This window comes from Acomys minous, assembly GCF_964271855.1.
Source record: "Acomys minous genome assembly, chromosome: 8".
In the NCBI taxonomy this organism is placed as follows: domain Eukaryota; kingdom Metazoa; phylum Chordata; class Mammalia; order Rodentia; family Muridae; genus Acomys; species Acomys minous.
Genome location: NC_140489.1, coordinates 63,684,930 through 63,695,115, shown reverse-complemented (window position 1 = coordinate 63,695,115; position 10,186 = coordinate 63,684,930). Strand labels below are relative to the sequence as shown.

General features: G+C 40.6%; 1 pseudogene across 1 annotated transcript; it reads right to left on the bottom strand.

Annotated features, from left to right (window-relative positions):
- Window positions 1-3,112: 3,112 nt before the first annotated feature.
- On the bottom strand, window positions 3,113-3,484 carry LOC311603408 (small ubiquitin-related modifier 2-like; annotated as a pseudogene). The gene has a single exon. The product of its transcript is annotated as a small ubiquitin-related modifier 2-like (transcript).
- Between the last annotated feature and the right edge of the window lie 6,702 nt (window positions 3,485-10,186).

The window sequence follows — 10,186 nt, the reverse complement described above, 5'->3', positions numbered from 1 at the left end:
AAAATAAACGCTTCCTTCTTTAAATTGCCTTTCCATTGTTGTGAATTTTGTCATAAAAATAAGAAATGGAATTAGTATGAATACTAACTTGAGGTTTTGACCTTTCTCTTAAATTGGTCATAAGAAATTCGCCACACCCTGGGGAGGAAAGGTTCACACTAGAACAGAATTTCACAAGCAGGCCATGAATAACTGCCCCACCCCATCTTATTTATCATTAGATGACATCAATTACATATATTATATCGGTTATATATCTAAATTATGTTTCCCATAACTACCTATTTCACCATTGTTCTTGGCATAGAAATGTTGAGCTTTTCTTGCTTCTTTGGATCTTCACCCCACCTAAGTTACATAAAATTTGTATTAAATAATCTGTTGTGTTTTTTCTTTGTTAATCTGTCTTTTGTTTGGGGAGTCTCAGCTATAAGACAAGCAACAGGAAAGAAAAATTGTGGCCGTTGCTTTGACATTCTGAGACACCTTGTGGTTGCTTCTGATTCAAGACCTATGATGTTGCCTTGGTTTTTCATATCCCACCCAGGGAGCAGCTTTTTGCAAATTTCCAGCAAGGTGAATCAAAGAAGTCACACACTTGCCATTAGTTTCCTTGCTGAAATTCCAATAGCCAGAGAAGATCAGGCTGGTATTAGAAACACCAAGACTGAAGTCTGTCAGCATGTCTGGACAGACTTTTGTCATGTCCCACTGTCTTCTGTTTTAGTTCCATCCATGTCAAAATGAATAATTATTCACAAGCTAATGTCTGTTCTGTGGGTCCAAAGGGATTTCTTTTTCTAGGCTGCTGTATGTTCTCCAAGTCTATTGAAATTACAGTCTTCCTAAAATTTATCTATACTCCCTATTCTTCGCCAACCCTTCAGAAAGGAGTCTGTGAGCATCTGAATCATGCTGGGCTAGTGAGTAATTTAATGCTTGTGGTGGCCTCTGAGCATGGCAATGACCATGGCTGTCTTTCTTCTGTGTATCTCTTTGTTGTCTGTTCATTCTGGTGACCTTTAGGAACAGATAGAAGGAATTTTCTCCTCCCGGTACATGTTCTTCATGTTGAGCCACTTACTTGATCCTTACGCCTTTATCATCTCTTCTCACCCCACCTACTTCACTTAAGCTTGTCTCTTAAGGGTCACAACTGCCTCATCAGAATCTAACAACACAGGAGGATACTTGATCCTACAAGCTCTGTGCTAGCAAACCTGTCCCTTTTCCACACTAGTACACTGTGTGCGATGAGTGGGCTACTGCTTCTTATTCCAGAATGTACAGCTCTTTGTGTTTTCTTCTTGGCCTGAGCCTTGCAGCTCGGCTGCATCCTCAGCCACTGCCACATCCTCAGGCCTCAAGACTGAAGCTTCCATTTCTGACACAAAGCTATCGTGGATGAGGAGTCACACTTTCAAATGTGTAGTGAACCTCTCCTCCGATGTCCCTTTTCTAGCAGCTCAAATCTAGTGTGTCTAACATGAATGCAACACCAACCTGCCTCTCCTGATAACTATCCCGAACAGAAATCCCCATCAGAGAAGTCTGAATTCCGTATGTGTTGTCATGAACTCCCGACTTCATTCCCCGAGCCCCATAAACACTTTACTTAGAGGTCAATTCGTCCACCCAGGCAGTTTTCCATCCCTTTGCCATCACACAAGAGCAGGCATTTATTTCATTTGCCTGTGGTCCTCAGTGTGAACTGATGGTGTCAGAAGTAATCTGTGAACCATTAGGACTGCTGACTCTCAGACGCCGTCTCAGACCCGCTGAAGCGGATACTGTGTGTGTGAGGCTGGAAAGCTGAATCCGAATAAGACCTCCTGGTAATCCTGACATAAGCTAAACTTTAAGAGCCTGAATTATTACAGATAACTAGTCATTGATGACTTTGAGCTGATTTTCCTGTCTCCAGTCTCTCCCACTTCCATGCTCACTATGAATTAATTTTCGAAATCATTTGACCCTTACACTGTCATCAAATAGAACCAAGTTCTGCAGCGTGACATCTCAAGGCCACACAGTCAATGGTCAGAAATGAAAAGTAACTTCTTCATGACAAAGCCTTCTAACACCGTATCACACTACATGCTCTTTCCCCAGAATTAGAAGCAGAGAAAGTTCTAGACACTTGCCACTTTCATATACTAGATCTTGTCCCATGTAGGCAGAAAAGAAAACTGACTGAAAGCTTGAAGACGTAAACTAACTGTCTTCATCCACGGTCAACATGATCACAGCTGTACTCTGTCTTTTTCATTGGTGTGACAAAACACCTCACCAATGGGCAGCTCAGATGCAGGCAGAGTCGGCGGTGGCACTCTGCCAAGACAGGGTAAGCAAGTCCTCAATAGTTCCTGCCTTGCAAATAAGTCTGGCAGAGATATTGGGCCAGAAAGCTGAAGATGAGGCTCCGACATTATAGAGCATGTTGGGTGACTGTTCAGGCAGTAAACCTTCTAAGTCAATTTGTTCATTTTGGAAGCTGCTAACCTGCACTGCTGGTTCACTCAGGAATTTGGGTTTTATTCCTTCTCAAGTCTCTGAGGGGCATTAAAGCCCAGATAGCATAGTTTTACAATCAACTTTAGTTGGTTAGGGGATAAGGTCTTTTTAGATCAAGATAAAGAAGTTAAGTTATTAGAGTTGAGATAGGATAGATATTGAATTTCATTCAGAAATTTAGACCCAACAAGACAGGAAAGATGTTTACTTCAAGATGGACAAATACAAATAGCCAAACCACTAGGAATGTATCATTTATAGAACTCATGATTGTCACACGGTTCTCCCTGCTGAATGTAGTTTGTTTTATACATGTGTAATAAGATAAATGTATTTTTAAAAACAATGAGAGAAAAATAACTTACTGGACTATAAAGATAAGAGCTGAGTGAGCACACCACTAGTGGAGAGCCAGTTTTCACAGAACCAGTACTTTGCCTCAGACCGTCTCTATCTGAGCGCAACCAAAACAGAACATTGGACATTCATTTTTTTAAAAACTAGAAAAGAAGAGAAGAGCAATATGCTTGTGTGCATACACCAGTTACTTTGTGTACAATAGAGAAATGGGGAAAGGGAAATGAAAGAATAGACAAAGCTATACTGCAGCAGTCAGGATGGTGGAACCAAATTGCCGCTTTCTAGTTGAGAATGGATTGTTGGTCTGTAACAAAATTCTGAAGTAAAATAGCAGGTCCCCTTTATAGTAGACACCTCCTGTCCACTGCCGGAACACCTCAATGGTACCTCCGTCCTCCATCTCCAACTGCGCAGGTGCGTCTGTTTCACTGAAACCAGAATCTGATCTGCCTCATCGACCAACCCTGTCGTTCACAATAGGCTTTCGTTAGTTTACTAAGTGGTGTGTGCCTCTTAAACTGCACCAAGAACCGTCCTGCCGCACCACCTTCAAATTAATGTGATCGTTGTTCTAGGTCTCGACTCCTTCCTGGGGTTTCTCGTTGGCCATGGCGAGCGCTGCCAGAGTCTCCTCAGCAGCCACTTCACACAAAAGAGGCACCAGGTCTGCACTAAAGGAGCACACAAGCAGTGCCAGGAGCGGCAGGAGGTCGCACAAATGACTTTTTAGGAAATTCAAATAACATATACTATGCAATTAAGAACTTACTATAAAGCCCAAACAATGAAGGCGATGAGGTGGCTGTAAAGACATACAGGAAGCACAGGACGCAGTTCACAGCCTAGAGACGTGTATTCCATATACTTACAGCCAATGAGTCACTAGGAGCATTAAGAATTTTCCACTTGTAAAAAATTTTACATACATCTGGCAATTATAAATATTAATAGGGTATTGTCCAACATTTTGATAACTATATATACTGTGTAATGCTAAATATATGTATCTCCACAAAGATTTGTCCATTTTTTTAATGGTTGAAAATTTCAGCTTGTAGAAACAGATAGAATGTCATTGTTATCTATTTGTGCAAGTACCACAGTAGAACTTCCTTCTGCCATCTGTAACTGTAACCCACAGTGCAACCCCTCCCGGTCCCCCTTTCCTCAGTTTGCTATTTTCCTCTCAACTGCTATGAGATCACTTCTTCAGATCCCACATATCAGTGAGATCATGTGATACTTGTCTTTCTGCCTCTAGCTGATTTTGTTAAACATATAATCTCCAGTTCTATCCATGTTGTTGAGAAATGACAGGTTTGGATTCTTTTTTTAAGGCTGCATAATATTCTACTGCACCAGTGTGCACATTTTCTTTATCTATTCAACATTTAGGCTGTTTCCACTAGTTTCCAGTATGAACAGTACTATCATGACCATGGGAATTCAGATGTCTCTTCAACATACGGATTTCATTTCCCTTAGAGATAAGCCTTGGGAAATCTGGATCATACGCTTTAATCTATGTTAAATTCCGTATGTGGATCTAAAAGATTGGCTTACAGCATCACAACAGCATTCTGCAATCTAGAGTTCTAGAGAAATCAACAGCTCCTCTTCCCAAAAAGACTAAAGTGGGGACAATGATGTAAACCCATGGGAGGCTGAAGGCCTCAAAGACCCCTGGAGGGTCACTGCCGTGAGCCCACTTCCAAAACTGAAGGAGCTGGAGTCAAGGTCACTGACAGTGATGGTGACATGGGGAAGGGACTCATTTAAGAAGGATGGAGCCCATGTGGTTATAGAAAAACTGTCCTGTTGCTTTTTCTTCTCTCAGTGATATAGCTTATTGGTTGGTGCCCCCCGACCGGCATTGGCCACTGCCTTCACTTATCCTATTATGTTATGCACATTACAGTGTTTTGTTTTGTTGCTTCTCGGCTCATCAGGGTGCCACTTGTCTGGCAGCTTCATTTCTGATATGTGAGGAAGAGCCTCTGTACTGTTACAAAATACTACCAAGGAATAGTATTTTAGCCACCAGGAGACATAGCTACGAAGATACAGCCATGGGTTTTCTTAACGCAAATCTAACTCCTTGCCTAACCAGCTGGTCAGGAACTACCTAACCACATTGCACTCTCTTCCTTCCAGCTTGTGTCTCCCTTGCTACTTACCCTAACAATTACAGAGTAGAAAAAAAAAAATATGTGCGTATCATATGTATGAAAATAAAGGACTTGTATCTGGGGGGAAGTAGATGTTCTTATAACTCAATAAGAAGTAAAATACTAAACTAAAAATAGCCAAAGAACTTGAATAAATATTCCACCAAGGAAAATATACAAATGACTAATAAAGATATTATCAATATTTTTAATCCTTAGTAAAATATCAAGCCACAGTGAATAGCATAACCACAAGCTAATCTTGCCAAGGTGACAATCTTAGATAATGACAAGGATATTGAGAAACTGTAACACTCCAACATCACTGGTAATAGTGTGAAGTGGTACAGCCAATTGGAATGAACAGTTTCATAATTCCTTAAGAGGTAAAGTCTAGAATTACCATATACTCTATTAATCCTACTTCAAGACATACATCTTCTCAAATGAAAACATACACAAAAATTGTACATAGATGTTCACAGTAGTGTTATTTATAGTAGCCAAGAATTTCAAGCAATCTAAGTGGCCACGAGCTGAAAAACTGGAGGAAATATGTGGTAGATAAGCATACTATGCATTGAAGCATCATTAAGCAATAAGAAAAAACTGAACTTTCAGACACATGCTACCGTCTTCTTGGCTGAACACTGAAAACAGGCATATGTGAAAAAAGACAAATGCAAAACACTATACATGATGTGACTATTTACATGAAATTCCCAGCAAAAGTAAATTTAAAGAGGTAGAACACAGGTGCATTGTCCCTGTGGCTGAGTTAATGAGGTTGACAACAGAAAAGCACAGGAAAATGTTTTAGGGTTGGAAATATGTACTAGAATTGAGCAGAGTAAAGTACATTCAAATTCTGCCCACTTGTTACAAATTCCCGAGTTACAATGTAATGGTTGTTTTTTATGTCAACTTGCCCTAAGTTAGAATCACCTGAATGGGGACTTTCACCTAAGGAATTGTTCTGATTGCCTTAATTGATGTGGGAAGGCCCATCCGAGTGTGAGTGGTACCTTTTGGTAACAGCCCAGATTTAAGAAATTTTCTACAATGTTGCAAAGAAGGAAGATTGCTCACCATTGCTCTGCTTGGCTTTCCCTCTTGCTGTGATGTTGACCTTCGTTGTTGTTGTTGTTGTTGTTCATGGTGGTGGTGGTGATGATGACAATGATGATGATGATGATCCTATCACTGACATCAGAGACAGCCTTTCCAGGCTTCCATCATTGACTCAGGACCAGTGGCTCTCCAGGAGATCTTCCACACTTTGGATACCTGAATGGGTCTGCTGAGGCACACAGCCTCATGGACAATGCAATTACCAACTTCCTGGCCTCTCAGCTCTGAGACAACAGTTGTTAATTATTGTAATGTAAACTGATTTAATAAAGTTTTAATATATCCAAACTGTTGGTTCTGTTCCTCTAAAGAATGCTGCCTGATACAATTACAATTACATTGGGCGGCTCTTGTGTTATGTAAACTCTATTTCAGTGATATCGTTCACTATGTTACTCATGCTAGGCCAAATTTCTGGGTTCAAGCTACTCCTCAGTAACTGTGACTAGAATTATATGCCAACATTTGTTACTTAGAATTAATTTAAAACAAACAAACAAACCAAACAGCAGCTACATAAACCATGTAGTACAAGTTCTAATCAATTGGCCTACAATAGTCTATTTCATCAAAATTTAAAATATGGATAAAAATCAATGTTTTTCATGAATTAACTCATGGTAGCACTGTACTGGGACCATCATTACCCAGTCATTTTACTGTTTAGCCACTTAGGAGGAGGTTTATTCAGATCCATAGATGTTTGTTTCTGTGTAATGTTGACTGTACTAAGGATACCCGGGCAAGTGTTAGGCATTCTTTCTGGATGTATCTGTGTTCTCAGAGGAAGTGAGCCTTTGCATCCAGTAGACTGAGCATTGACGATCTCATACCCACACAGAGGTATCATCCAATCCACTGAGGCTGTGACTGAAACAAAAGAAGGAGAGATGGAGTGAGTTTTCACACTTTGCTTTGAGTGGGAAAAATCTGCCTTCTCCTGTCCCCAGAGAGTGATGATCATGTTTCTTGTTTTAACACATCATTGAGTCCCAGGCCTTTGGCTTACATTAGAAGCACACTCTCAGCTTCCCTAGGCCTGGACCAGATTCTGGGACTTCTCAGCCTCGTGGTTATGTGAGCCAATCTTTCTGTACATGTCAGTACATTCTATTCCTTCTGTTTCTTTAGAGAAGCCTGCCTAAGGAATTGCTTCAACAGCTTCTTATCACTTGGTAGGTTTCTTCCTTTTAGTGTTTTACTTTTGGTCAGTTAAAGTTTTTAATCTATGATCATTTGAAATGGATATCTTTTTTTAATATTTTTGTTTTTTTCATAATGTTCTCTCTAGTTTCTGTGTTTTCATAGCCTGCTAATCTCTCTATTTTTCTCTCTCCTACTACCTTTTCTGTCTCTCATCCAATTCAGACTTTCTGAGAAAGATACCAGAATTTAGCAGTATCTTCAGGTTATAGCAAATAAAACTATGTCTTTGCATTGCTTCTGTCCATTGTATTTATATATCATTTGCAGTGGATTCTGACACAATACATGTATTTAAAACACCAATCATGTTTTGCATACATTTGATGTGTTCTCTGCATTGCTGTGACTCGCTTCATCAAGAATGGCTTTATCTACCCAACCAGCCAAAAGCCCCTGGGAATTGCTAGCCATTCTAAACTCGCCTTGTTTTGAATATTTTATCACCTGTTTAATTGTGGTTTTCTCACTACCTATTTCAGTAGAGATAATTCTGATCTCTCTGGCTAAGCGGAATTGACAGAGGCATGGCAATGACTCAGAAAAACACATACCTCCTCAATCTCATCAACACAGAATGGATAGAAAAAAATCCAGAGAATGTGGGAACCTGATTTTTGCTTCCACTTCCCATGTATCTCCACCAAGATGAGAGCCGTGCCCAAACTCACATAGACCTAGAAGGTCTTTAGATGTGATTCCCTCGCCAGAGCAACCATGTTGCTGGATTAAAATCCCTCTACAACTTTAAATTCAAGATAGAAAAGTTAAGATATTTCTAAATTAACTTAACCATAGGCATACTACTAGTGAAGATAATTATGGTTGACTTGGCAAGATTGAGGCTATCTATTCCTCATGTCAGATAGTAGTCTATATGGGCTATTATGATATAAGGGAGGTCAAGTTGAAGCTTTTGGGGAAAGTCCCAAGAAGAGACAGTAGCTCACTGTCCCGTGGAGGCTACTATCTGGGAAACTTAGCATCACTACAACCTCTTTGGAACACAAAGGTAATCAGTCCCAAACATTCTGCCCTGGACCAAAATGTCTTTTTCTAAGATTTATTTTTATTATTTTTAAGTATGTGTCTATCTGCTGATATGTGCATGTGAACGCAGGTGCCCAAGGAGGCCAGAGGCACAAAATTCTTGCAAAGATTTAGTTACAGGCCACCCAATATCGGTTCTGGAACCCAAACTTGGAGCAGTATGAGCTTCTAGCCTCTCCACCATCCCTCCAGGCCAAGACCAAGCTTTAGTTAGCCTCTGAGCACTTGCCTCAGTCTTGAGCTTCTAGTTCAATTCCTGTAGAGTCAGACTTTTTCATCCTCAGTGTCTAATCACTTGTGATATCTGACCAAATGTCCCTCCTTCCCTCCGATGTGATCACCCTGGCCTACCTTCACCAAAAATTCCATCAGAGCAACCTAGCAAAGAACTCCTTCACCTCATAGCAAGTTTCTACCCACCAATCCTCTACCCTGTTGACACTGAGGTCTATCTATATTGATGATAAACCCCCACTTCTCCTTGGTAAATTCAGCATCAAGCCCTGCTTTAGACTGAGATCTTTTCCTTCTGTTGCTGTAGTTTCTGGTTAAGGTCTGCCTTCATTTCTTTCATCTCTGGTTTTCTGTGACATCAGCCTTCATAAGGAATTAGTAGTGAGGACAGTAGTGTGGAGGAATAAACCATGCCTGGAGACTCGGTGGCCTTTGTAAGCTCTAACTGAGTAATATGTTGTGATTGTCTCAGGCTTTCTGTTTGGTAGCAGGCTGTCCAACATATGTTAGTACAATTATCTGTGATTGTTGACGAGGTTTCACTAGATGGATGAAATACTGTTTCCCTTATTTTAATATTATAGGCTCCTTCCTGCCCTCGACCTTTTCTCTAAGTAAGAACTTAGAGAAAGTAAGAACTTTATAGATGCTCTGAAATCAAGAGAAAACAAGAAAGCCTATATTGTTAGCAGCCCTGGTCCCGGGTTGACACCTCTATGGGAAACTGCCACTGATCTTGGCCAACAAGATGCCAGAGAAGATGCCACACCCACCCATCAGAATAGCACAGAACCCTCAAAGACTATGTCAAATGCCTTACCCTTGCAGATCATTTTTAACTTGCTTTAGTACTTTCAAATCCATTAGCTAATTGCAATCTTCAAAACAGTGTGCTAAGGTAGACATTACCCCCATTTGACAAATGACAAGTGCAGAGTGCATGGAGAAGGTGAGAACAGTGGCTTAAAATAACTCAACCCACTGCACTAGGAATTGGTGGTAGCTAGGATTTGCTTTCCCAGAAGAGCAAAGCTATGCTGACCCTGTTGCTGATGTACAATTCTCAGGCCTTTCCTAGGGCTTGAAGAGCCAAGGTCTGGCAATGCTCAGTTACACCCCAAATACATACTTGCTTAGCCTCAGCTGCAACCAGCTTCCCTTTCAGCCCTCGAACATCCCTGACTCCTTCCTGTTTTTCTTTCATTCAGTGAAACATGACCAACAACAGAAAATCACGTGGAGACATTTTGACACAGAAGCCAAAAGGTTCTGGGTGGGAGATACAAGAAGTAACAAACCAAACAAGAAGTAATCAAACCAAAGACAACTGGGTATACCCTAACTGGGTGTTTGACTTTATTTTTCAGTTCTGAGACTTTATTCAACATTCAACAGGTTAGTTCTCATCTACAGGGTCTGTCTATAGATTTCTGAGAGCGATAACAGGCACATAATTTACCATCCTGTAGAGATTGTTTGGTGAGGCCTCGTCCTCATCCTCATTGAGTTTTCTAGACAAACGTACA